The 12,839-nt window shown below is 39.3% G+C and overlaps 1 long non-coding RNA gene across 1 annotated transcript; it reads right to left on the minus strand.

Moving 5' to 3' along the window:
- Window positions 1-5,811: 5,811 nt before the first annotated feature.
- Window positions 5,812-6,257, minus strand: LOC118106109. Its single transcript, XR_004695180.2, has 3 exons — window positions 6,198-6,257; window positions 5,963-6,094; window positions 5,812-5,871 (listed from the first exon to the last, which is right to left on the minus strand). It is a non-coding gene; the product is annotated as an uncharacterized LOC118106109 (long non-coding RNA).
- Window positions 6,258-12,839: the final 6,582 nt, after the last annotated feature.

Consider the following 12,839-nt stretch of genomic DNA (forward strand, 5'->3'; position numbering starts at 1 on the left):
CTTGGACTAGTTTGCTTATTTCTGCTGCATATACTTCCAAACTCTCACCTAAAGCTCGAGGACGAGCGGAGAGGTATGCTCTGAAGCGGTCCAGAAAATGTCTTTGTCCAAAAGCCTCTTGTAGTTTCTCCTTTACTGCAGAATAGTCAGTTTGAACGGCCTTCGGCAGGCTATCCCACAAGAGAAACGCAGCTCTGGCCAGGCGGGTTGGTAAAATCCGGACAAGTTCATACTCAAAGTCACCTCCCGCGCCAGTCACCAGAGCCTGCATGGCCACCTCAAACTGTCAAGCCCAGCAGGGGAAACTTTCCTTTTCCTCCCCAGTGAAGGGCAGCGGGAGCTCGATCCTGACGTTGCTTGCGATGGATCTCTCTCCGTACTGCACCTTGTAGTCCAGGGGATTAGCGTCACCCCTCCACATCTTAATATATGTTGTCGTTCTTTCAATACCAACACTCTCTTATTGCTATAGTGAGGGAGAGCGCTGGATTTCCACGTGGAATACGGCACAGAATATCCATCCACAACTTTAGCGATACGTTGGTTAGCTGTGGCTAACATTAGCTAACTTGCTAAAACTTTATGAGCTGCTTCATTCGTCTTCACAGTGCACTTATCTTGCGATGGGCTTTGAGTGGGCAGAATACCACCGCTGCCACCAATGTAGCCGAGCGTTTTGTTGTCTTATATGTCAGGCCTCAGCCGAAAAAGGACACGAGAGATGGTCATGAACTCGGGACATCACACCCGTTTATTCTCCGTCACATTTCACCACTTCTCTCTTCACAGAACACCCTTCCGTTAAAACCCCCTTTCAAAATAAGAGTCCCAACCAACAACCCGCTTACAACAGGAACTACACATCAACCCTCAACAATAAAGTCACTAAATAAAATAGCTTACACGAGTGTTCGCTGAGAATACAGTGGATTTTGGGACAACATACAAAGCCCTTTACAGATGTGAGCATCCTTAAAGAGTGCATAAATGCTGTGTCCCAAACACTTCTGGATGGAAAAGAAAGACGATTCAACAAATCCCCCTCTCAGCCACGACAGCCACAATACGCACAGAAATATTAGGAGAGGATGTTCAGTCACAGCTCACTGCTGCTATTAAGAGTGCACCTTGCATAGCTTTAGCAGTTGATGAATCAACTGATATTAGTGACAATGCTCAACTTTTGGTATATGTCAGATCTTACCACGCAGAGAGGAACGATTTCTGTGACGACATTTTAGGCATCACAGCACTTACAACACACACCAGAGGGGAAGACATATACTTAGCTATAAAAGAAATGTTAACACAGAGAGGTATCAGTATGAAAGATGTTGTTTCCATCACCACCGATGGAGCTCCCTCCATGATATAACTGCATTATCCATCAGTCTGTTCTGCTCTTTCAGAAGAGTATGAAGAGGTTATGAATACTGTGATGAAACTTGATAAACATCGCCTCCTTCAAGAATTCCTGACGGAAGTTGATGCAAATTCAAATGACCTACTGCTGCACTGCGATGTTAGATGGTTGAGCAAAGGCAGAGTTCTAGCACGTGTTTGGGCCATTCGAAATGAAATATAAATGTTCCTGGAACAACAGAAGAATCATAAGGCCATACAGTTTGCTCATTTTTTGGAAGATGAGAGAAAAAAATATTTTATGGCCTTCTTAGTTGACATAACCTCACACCTAAATGACCTCAACTTAAAACTGCAGGGCAAGAACAACTCTGTGTGATTTGGTAGCAGCTGTCCAGTCTTTCCAGCGGAAGTTGGAGATTTTCAAAGTGGATCTCCAAGAGAACTTTACACATTTTCCAGCAATGAAGCAAATTCAGGGTGAGAGAGATATTGGAGTGAAGCGGAGATAAGAGAGGAGAGCTCAGTAACGGAATTAGTTTAAGAACAGTGGCAACAAAAAGTGTGAATACAGGGTTTCAGATGACTGTCAATGATTATTACCAATTATTAACGCTGCTGCTTCAGGATCAGAGCAAAAGAAGTGGTTGGTTTGTCCTGTGTCAGAGTCTCCTGTCTGTTTCTTTAGATCGCGGCATGATGTGTTGCTTTTTGAGATCTTTTAGCCTACTTCACTTTGTCAGACAGGTTCTATTTAAGTGATTTCTTGATTCAACAGGTCTGGCAGTAATCAGGCCTGGGTGTGGCTAGTGAAATTGAACTCAGCTTTCCAAAAGATGTGGTTAATCACAGTTCATTCATGATTTATCAAGGGGGGGCAATTACTTTTCACATAGGGCCAAGTAGGTTTGGATAGCTTTTTTCCCTTAATAAATGAAATCATCATTTAAAAACTGCATTTTGTATTTACTCGGGTTATCTTTGTCTAATATTAAAATTTGTTTGATGATCTGAATCATTTAAGTGTGACAAATATGCACAAAAGAAAAAAATCATGAAGGGGGAAAATACTTTTTCACAGCACTGTAAATCATAACCATCCAATCCTGTTTACCAAGCTGGTAACATACATATACTAAATGTTTATGATTTATTCAAGAGCAGGTTTTGTTAACAGAGCCAGAGAGTTAATTTTATATGTTGTTGTGGTTGGGTGTGGTTTATTTTATTTATGTTTTATTTGTTGAAGATATTTTCATAGTTTTTTCTTCTAATTCAAATGTCAGTCCGAACATTCTTAAGAATTAAGTTCATTGCACTTTAACGGTGTATTCGCATGATTATACTATAATATTATCATTATTCCAGTGGTTTTAAATGGTTTCACAATGATGACAATAATATAATATAGCACAATATTTTCTGGGACAATATGTCATCCATCAAAAAATGTTTTGTGACGGGTGACTGTAAGGTTGGCCCAAGCGGTTATGGCACAAACACTGAAACAGTTCCAGTTCTGCAGTCCAAGTGTATATATATATATTTTTGGTTTCAGTTGCAACTTCTTTCCTCCTGCAGCAATATTTACCGTGCAGGCCTGATAATAGATAAGAAAATAAACACAGAAGAAAAAAATACAATTATAATATTGGTAACAAAAAATACAAAATTAAATAAAAGTTCAACTTTGGTGATTACAATTGGTACACAAAAAAATATGAACATCCTCTACTGGATAACAAATAACGCAAACACACTTGTGGTTCCATATTAGTCCTCAAAACAACTTAAAACAGCATTTATGCAATGACACACTCAATCCCCCTCCAATTCTGCCATACTTGGTGCCTTCCCCCGGGAACCCCTGTTTATAATCAGATGGTATCCTCCATCACTGGTTCGGCAGTCCTGGGTCTAACAGCATACACATGCACCGCAGTGAGGAAACAGGTGACAAACAATACAGTGTTTCACATGCTTAATGTGGACGCCATTCGCTGTGTCTTTATTTTAAAATGCATTACCTGTATAATATGCCCCTAAATATTTCATGCTGTGTATGAGCGTGTATCTTACTTTACAGGGCACGGGCTATCCCCATGACAGTGTCCTTAATATTTTTAAATAATGCACCAAGTTAGAGGTTTCCTTGCACAGTTACACATCCAAACAAAATTGGTATTGTACAATGAAATTTCCTTAACTAAATTGATATTGAATGATATTGAATCGGAAACTAATTGATTTGGGAACTCAGTGGCCATACCCAGCCCAAGTTAAGAAATTACCAATGTGTATGGGAAACGGTTTAATAGGTGTATTATTGAAGTGCTAAAAGGTGCAGTGAAAAAATTTGGGTGAACCTAAGTCATGTGCTGGTGCGCCTAACTTTTTCATTTAGGTGCACCAGTTCAACCAATGTAAAAAGTTAGTCTCGAGCCCTGGTGTTATATATGCTATGTTTACATTTTTAGTATGCCCTTTGAAGGATGTTATGAATATTAAAATTGCCCTTTATAGTAAAAAGATTACCCACCCCTGCTTTGGAAGCTACATTTTAATGGTATGGTCTTCTCTCAAAGTGTCACACTCAGCACACAGCCTCTCTCCAGCAGAGAGTAAATGTTTAACCCAGATGGCTGTGGAGAAAGGAGTCACTTTCTCACCTCCTGACAGACTTTGTGCTGTGAACCTTGTCCATCCAGTCTCTCACACACTCAGGACTCCATGAGATCATCCACAGGTATGCTTTTTCAGTTCCTGCGTCAAAAACACATGACATTCCATCATTTGACGATTCAAATGTCTAACTCCCATGCTGTTCAGTGTTGACGTAAGTCACCTGTGGTGGAGTCGTCTTAGCTGTAGTGGTAAGTCACTGTTATCTTTGTGCTCTGGTTGAAGGTAAAGTCTGTACTGCACTGTTTGTTCTATACTATACTGATGATACTTAACATGACTACTTTGAATTTTTAAAAAATGGAGTCTACTCATTTTCTTAATGGTTAAGCACAGTCTTTGTCTGGATATTTCCTGTCCCTTGTGGATACCTGTGGAGCCATGGCAGTGCTCTGTCCTCTCACACAGAACAAAAATCCTTGAGCTCAGTTTCCTCCAAAAACTATAATACAAAAACTTGAAAAGAACTGAAGCCTGATGTGCAGTATTTATGGTCATTCTGCTTGGACTTTGTTCTGTCTGTCTGTTATTGTCCTAGCTCTACTAGAGACTGGTATCCAAGATGTCATTTACACTGATATGAACTACTTATTGGGGCTGCCAGTGGTGTACATTTACTCAGTTTTGATTTAAAGGACATTTTTCTTGCTGGCTGTTTCCACTGGCTCCGTTGTGATCCAAAAACATTAGCGACACACACTGTTGCACTGGGTGACATGATCTTTTACCACACATTGTAGTTTATTTTGACTCACTGCAGCACCAAATCATAAAGGTGTATATGATATATATATATATATATATATATATATATATATATATATATATATCCGCCTATTTTATCTATCCCTTCAGCAGTACACTCACTCGGTTGATTAAGTGGACCATTTTTGAGAGCAACAGCTATCAAGGCATGCCATAAATCTGGAATGTTCACAGTTCAAATAGTCTGACCTACAGTACCTGTTCGGGAATGAAGGGTCTACCTTGCACCAGCAACACTGACGACAAAGATTAACAAGTCCTTCATAAGCAGACTACTCATATCACATTTATCCATAGCAAGTAGTTTCTGAGAAATGAATTAATAAATATTTCAATTGTTAATAATTAAAATAATAATAAATGATGTGTTGGGCAGTCATTGATGCAATGGTATGCAAATGCAGGAGTCGCGGAGCGAAGGTGTGATCTAATTAGCATATGAATCGCAGCAAAATCGCTTGTGAGAACTTATCTCACTTCACCATTGGATGAAACCACAGACCTTTGAAACGGAAAGTCACTTGTGATTGGCTGGTAGATCTGTTGCTATTGGTCACCCTGGGTCATTATAATACACATGTGGGTAAACCCCTCCCACACAATATTAATAATAATTAATATAGTTATTATTACAAATAATTTATTTATTAATATTAATTATTAGTAAGCCTTTACCAAAAGCACTGCAGTTACTGAAGACTATACATTTATTCATGTGATGCTTGATGTTATATGTTGAACATATTGTAGAGGGAAAAAAACATTTAAAAAGGTATATGTTGAGTCAAAGCTTTATTTACATACAGCACAAATATTGTAAAAACACAACTGGCCTAGCCAGTGAAAAACTAATCAGGTGAAGCTTGAAATGTCTCTTTGCCGCCTCTGGGTAATAAGTTCTTTGTGGGACTCTGTCCGAATCTGCTCCAGTGTGTAGACGTCTGTGGTGTGTAGCTGTGAGATTCAGTGTAGCTTCCAGTCTTATTTGAAGTGTGGCACACAGGTCGGTGAGCTCCTGGCTGTGGAAGGATGGATCCATGTCATCTGTCCCGCTTCAATCAGCTGTAAACACAATCAGTACAATTAGCACAGTTCAATGACAATATACACCTACACATGTAACTGAAAAATTATCTAATGAATCTAATCTTACCCTCTTTCTTCTCTGTCGACTCCTGAACTTTTCAATGCTGCTGCAAGAGCTGCGAGGTCCGGTTGGATGTACCGGAAGTTCCTTACTGGCTCATAGTACGTCTTAGTACGTCATAGTACGTCTTACAGGCAGCTGGAAAACAACATGAGTAAATTATTATAAACGGAAATAGCCTCGCTAATTCACCGTTGGAAGATCCACAGTAAAAAAACACAATTACTAAACAGTTACTTACAGACAATGGCGTCATTTTCCACACTGCAAATCCGGACTTGCAGCGAGAGTCTCGGCCTAATGTGCAGTGACTGCCTCGTTGTGGGGGGGGGGCTCAGGCTGTGAAAACACAATGATGAAATAGATCAGATAAAGTAAACTTAGACAGTGTATTTTATACAGCACGGCGCGTCTCTTCTTTAATCTTAACCTTGCTCCGGTTCGTGGCGCCGGCCATTTGCCTCAGAGGTGTGAAGAGACGGGCAGTTTCCTATAAAATACAACAGGACAAAAAGTCACGTTTATGAAAAAACTTAACGAGAACAAACTCTTAGGTTTAAGCAGTTAGTACATATTTAAACATGCACTCGTTCTGCTCAAGCACTCGATGCTCTCTTCTTCTTTTAGCAACTTTCTCGATAATCCCACAGTTGTTAACACGCTATTCAGATCTAAGAGTTACTTAGCAGTTAGCAATGGCTTCTCTCTGTAGCTTAGCTCTTACCGTAGTTTGGGGATTGTACATGGTTAAAACAGTTTTTAAATTGTACTTTACATTTATATGGGATGAGTATGTGACTGAGGACCACTTTCTGGTGTTAAGTTAATGTACTTACATGATTCTTGCTGTTCTGTGTTTGTACCCTCATAGTTGAATGCACTTATTGTAAGTCGCTTTGGATAAAAGTGTTGAGTGTTTTAATAGAATACTGAAATAGTTTAATAACAACAATAGGACAATTGAAATCCAAATTATGAGGCAATTTCAGCAGAGTCAACAGCTTAGTATGCCATGGACATGTGAATAAAATGCAGATTTTTTACCAGTAGTTTGGGAGGACAAATGTTTGGGACTTTGTCACGCGATGACACAGCTGATATGCTTTATGTGAAGCACAGTGTTTTGGTGTCAGCAGAAAGACTTCTCTTAGATGTATCATCAGATGTACCCTGAAAATTGTATCATTGATTACACTCATTATAGCATACTAACTTATATAAGGCAAATCTATTCCAGCTACAATTTATGATTCTATAATTATACTAAGCCTGATGTATTTATAGGAGAGATTTTCTTAAAAGGGAGTTAGTACCTTTTAGAAAAAGGTGTAACCTCTGCACCACTGAGTGAAACTGTCGTGATTTGCATTTGTAAAGATCACAGTTTTGTCATTTACATGTGAAAGCCCCCCTATAGACCTAGGAGCAGGGAGGTCAACTGCCAAGCTTCTCAGGCTTGTAAAACTCCACGAAACTGGAACCCCACGTCAATTCCCGGCAGTTCCTGGCAGTTTTCTGTGCTGCCTGCAGATTCCTGTGAACAGTCGTTAACCTGAAATTCCACCGAAATATGCAGGGTCACTAACTGACACAAATTCTTCTTTTCATGCAGTGAGAGGTAATGATGTCTGACCTACTGAGCGGGCTACATGGCTTTCATAGTACTGCCATATAAGCCAGTAGCCAGTCAGATTTACCTTTAGCCTCAGTGTACCCTCAAGTTCGGCCTGTATTGTTTATTACAATACTTGATGACGCTAAGGTCCGTAACATCCACAGGTGGCTGTTAACACCCTCTCACATCTACTGGTAGTAGGTAAATTAATTTGTGCAGAAGACCTTCAAAAGTACAAGGGATATTCACCCTTTTGTCCTATATTATAAAAAAAAGTTAAACCAGCTTGTCGCATTTTAAAGTAATATTGTACAACAATTCTGAAATGCTTGATCATTTTCTCCCATGCACAAAAGAGGCTGAAAGTAGCAAGCAAACATTAACTGTGAGGGCTGCTAGTGTTACTCTGGTTAAATAGTTAGCTAGAACACTCCGTAAATTTGATTCAGCCAAGGATACTAAAACAAACACCAAAACCTAACAGGAAGTGTTAAGATTTTTGCAATATATACAAAAAATCGATGGAGAGCTGGCAACCAACACATTTCTCACCTTGTGCTTCTTCTTTGGGTCTCGCTTCATGCTGGATCATCAATTTTCTGAACCCAAATGTTCTGATCGCAACAAGCCTGTACAAATTACTGAGTAGACAGTACACCAATCAGAAGCTGCATGCATCAATTTTCATTTTATTACGTCATCATGTAGACATCTCACAGATGGTATTTTACAATATTTTTAAATTACAAAACACATAAGTATTTTGATACAAAATTTGAATCCATTTTCATCAAACCATAAAATACTATTTTGTATTTGAAGTTTGTATTTTAAATATCATAAATACTGCCCATTTCTGGTTGTAAGTCCATTGTAGATGGGGGCATGAAGAGTTTACCCCAGACCTTGACTATTTATTTTGATATTTTTTGTGTAAAAAGAAGCAGATATTTTAAATGAATGTGACTATGGGGTGATCAAACTGGGTCCTAGGAAAAAATTAGGGTCCCAAGCAGCAGCCAATCTGCCTATAGAGAGAAGAGGTGCTGACATTTCTGTTTTGGAAAGGGTAATGCTCATTAATGCTTTGATTATTATCGTTGACTGATAAATCAACACCATATTTTGAATGAAGGTCTCCCTCAGTCATGACAGCAGAGCAAAGCTCAAGCTGTCTGCAGCTGCATGAATGTACAAGTATTTCACTGTGTTTCTGTCGTTCCCACAGGTTGCCAGGATTTGCCATGGAATCTCAACGGTAAATGCAGTTTACCTTGTTACTTTCAAATAGTAATATTTAACTATCTATCTAACTATTATCTATAAACTGACATTGTTTCTTACGAGAAGTGATTCTGTTAAAACCTTACTTGAACTTTATTCCCTACAGTCTTGCGTTTTTTACTATGTATTTTCTATCTTTTATAATAAAGTTGGTTTGGAAAAAAAATATAGTCTAAGTGCAGTGTTATGTCGACTCGTAGACCGCGACTTCAGTTCACACAGTTAACTTTATTGTGTGTACATAACTTCGACAGCACTCTCAGAACAACAACAAACCCTTTCCGGCAGCCTGTCGTACAACTGCTGTGCATACTTCAGTAACTACAGCCACAACTGGTGTGGCTTATACACAACATGCAGGTCAATAACATTATGAATTCCTTTTGAATTCTCTACCACATCCGGCACAGTGGGCAGTGGGCAGCAGTGTCACCTCACAGCAACAACGTTCCTGGTTCGGACCAGCTCTTTCTGTTTGGAGTTTGTTTGTTCTTCCTGTGTCTACGTGGGTTTTCTATGGCTATCTCCCACAGTCCAAACACATGCAGATTGGAGTTGGTTTAACTGGCGATACAGAAGGTGTAAGTTTGAATGGTTTTTTGTCTGTTGTCTCTGTATAGCTGCTTTCAGACATGCACTTAACTCTGCAGTTCCTCCGTATTTTTTCTCTGGTGGAGGTGCATGTATGAACGCAAATGTCCGAGTGAGATGCTCTGCAGTTTCTGCTGACTTTATCTGCCTGCCTCCTAGTATGGTCGGGCAATTTGAAAAAAAATCATATCACAATTCTTTTCAGTCGATATCGATATATATCAAAATATACATCAAATAACTACTTCTTTCATTACTGCTTCAGATGGTAAAAAAGATTAGTGGTATTACCTGTCTTTGTGGGACCCAGCTTTTGACACATTTAACAGTGCACGCTACTCTGCTTCTTGTTGGACTTTAAATATCCAAAATATCTCCACACTACCGGATTCCTCTGAACCTCAACAATATCCTAGTATATAGAGCCTTGTGCTGTGTCCGTTGGGTTGTCTTCTTCGGTAATGCTGTCGAGTTTACTTTGATCATTTACTCTTTATATCTTGAAATTACTCCTGACATACTGGTGTGCAAGGCTGCAGTAGCCAACACATTAGCATGTGTGCTGCTGCAGGCTGCTACTCCTACTGTGTGTGTCAACCTAACCTGACGTGGCTATAACTCTATTCCAGCCACATGATTGGTTTGTATTATCATTGGCTGTTCGTGTTGTCTGCCAAAACATGGATGGAATGAGTTCTATCAACGTTGTATCGACCATGTCTTATATTTCTATTGAGGAATGGTTATTTTGAGATAAAAAACTAAAAACTACTACATGCCTTTGTTTTCTCCCACCTGGATGACTGCAACACCCTGTATACATGCCTCAGCCAAACCGTAGTAACTCGTTTGCAGCTTGTTCACTACCGATCTTTAAATCATTGCTCAAAACTTATTTTTACAGGAAAGCATTTCTAACATGCCACTTGTAATTATTTTCATTACAACACTCAGTCTTATAGAGTTCAAGTGTGATGTTCCTGATCTTTTTTGATTGTTTTTTCTCTCCACAGTCGCCAAAGTGCTTGCTCATTGTGGGAACTGTTGGGTTTATCCATAAACTTAAGCTCTTGACCTTATTATGTGACGATTTGGCTCTTAAAATGGACTGAACAGAATATCTTTTATTACAATCGAATTTTCATTTTGCCATGTACTTTTGTGCGAAGTACTTTGTAACCTCGTTTATATAAGTGCTATACAAATAAAGTTATTATTATTATTAACGATTAACAGTCAGGGGTTCCAGGCGGGTCAGTGTTTAAATTCACTTGCTACAGAGACTTGAGCTCTGTGTGGAGTGTGCAGGATTGGGCGTTAATGTGAACCTCTGAACCAGTAATGACCTACAGGTGAAGCTCCTGCAAGTGACTAGGAGGCTCCATGTGTCAGAGAAGATAGCTGCAGAAGCAGCCAGCACATAGAAGCACTACCGAACAAACCATGAAGTGTTCCTCACCTGTTTCAAATGATGTGTAAACATATAGATAGATAATTTACAAACCTCTCTGCATCTCCTAATCTAAAGTGTAATAGCTAATTTATGTTACGGGGCCCAGGAATGGAAAATCTGTACAATACAGATAAAGTGCGGCAGCGATGAGGACACACGGTGTAGCGTTTGTCAATCATGTGTCTGGTCGTTTGATTCCATACAACATAAGAAAATATAGAATTTCCCTGAATCAGTTTCAGTCCATGCTTGTGACTTAAGTGCATACAATTTTATGTTATCCCAAAACTTAATTTCTAGTGTACTTAACACAACATTCTAGTACTTCCTTCACACACACACATGAATCAAGGCTACTATAGCAATATAGTGCAAATTACAGCGATAGTCAACTCTATTTTTTAAAGCAAACAACTTTCAGTCTCCGGTGACTGTACTTACACACTTAATTCAAACAAAATTTTTTACTCAGAGAAATACAAACCATTTCAGAGTAAAAACATTAGACAATAACAGTGTTGCAGAAGCATTTCACATTTCAACTGTTGTGCCATAATGCATCAAACGTGATACCATAAAATGGTGTGCCTTTCGGCATTCAATAAATTTGGTTATCAAGATAAAAATATTAAATATTAATATTTTATTATTAATATTAAATAATAACTTTAATTTATTAAAGTTACCTCGGGGCACCACCCTTCAAAGGAAGGGAAAAGATAGCCAATTTATTGATTAAGTCTCATAAAGGTTCTAACTACAAATTTGGAACTCTGATTAACAATTAAATTAATAACTATAACCAAAATTACCATATCGATAGTTAGCTAAGTTGAAGGATATGGAGTTCTTGACAGTGTAGAGGTTGGCGAAATTCACTTCTGCAACATTAATGAAAAAAGTGAAAGAAAAACATTTGTGAAAGAAAAACATTTATTATGAATATAATAAAGTATAAAAACACAAATTACTAACGGTCTAATTGCTAAACAAAGATAGGTATGTGTGTGTGTGTCTGTGTGAGTCAGCGTGCTTTCGAAATGGTGGCTGGCCAAAGAGATAACACCCTTCCCCCACCTATTGGAATGTTTACGACCTGTAGAGATAATGAGGTGAAGAGTTATGCGTGTGTCTGTGTGTGTGCCAAATTAGAGAAAGTTACTAGATTGGATGCAACGAAAGACTGTGAAGAGCATAACAGACTAACATTACTTTCTCAATAACTTGTACCCAAAATATCACAACACCACAAATCAAACTTATAAACCTCACACAGAATCGAATAAACAGTCTTGCTTAGCCTAGTATAATTATTAAGCCCAGTTGTGTTACCAGTCCGTGGAAAGGGGAAAAGGAAGTTGCTGTGCAGTTCGAAGTTTTGTGTCGTCTTGCTGGTTCCTGTTGAGTTGTGTAGCTCAGTTGCTGGCGGAAGTTTTCCTGCAGGACATCGCATCGCTGCTAGGACGTTGGTAGAGCTTGGAGGGCGAGGAGGTTTCCTTGGTGAGATGAGCTGGAAGCTGCACCTTTGTGCTCCTCTCGAAGAGTTGGATGGAAAGAGAAGATGTGAGCTGGAGAAGAGGCTCGACGGCCTTCTCTCCTTGGAGGGAGTGTAGAAAGAGGCAGGACGAGTTGGATAAACCTGGCTTTATATTGGCCCGGTGACCTCACAGGTCATGGGGTCCAGAGTGACCAATGGGAGTTGAAACCTGTGTCCCTGGGGGGGTTTTCACACCTCTGATGCCCCCTGGGAGACTGAGTTCCTTGCTCTGGTTTTTGATGGCCCCTGGGAGACTGAGTCTTGGAGGAACATGCGGCTTCAGGCTTTGATGGCACATGTAGGCCGAAGTGTGGTTTCACACAAAGAACCATGGCCCAACACAACTGTATAGTAATTGTGTAACTTTTACAACAGCTTTTATGTGTACAAGAGCCCAAATTAA

This window comes from Hippoglossus stenolepis, chromosome 4 (genome assembly GCF_022539355.2).
Source record: "Hippoglossus stenolepis isolate QCI-W04-F060 chromosome 4, HSTE1.2, whole genome shotgun sequence".
Taxonomy (NCBI): Eukaryota; Metazoa; Chordata; class Actinopteri; order Pleuronectiformes; family Pleuronectidae; genus Hippoglossus; species Hippoglossus stenolepis.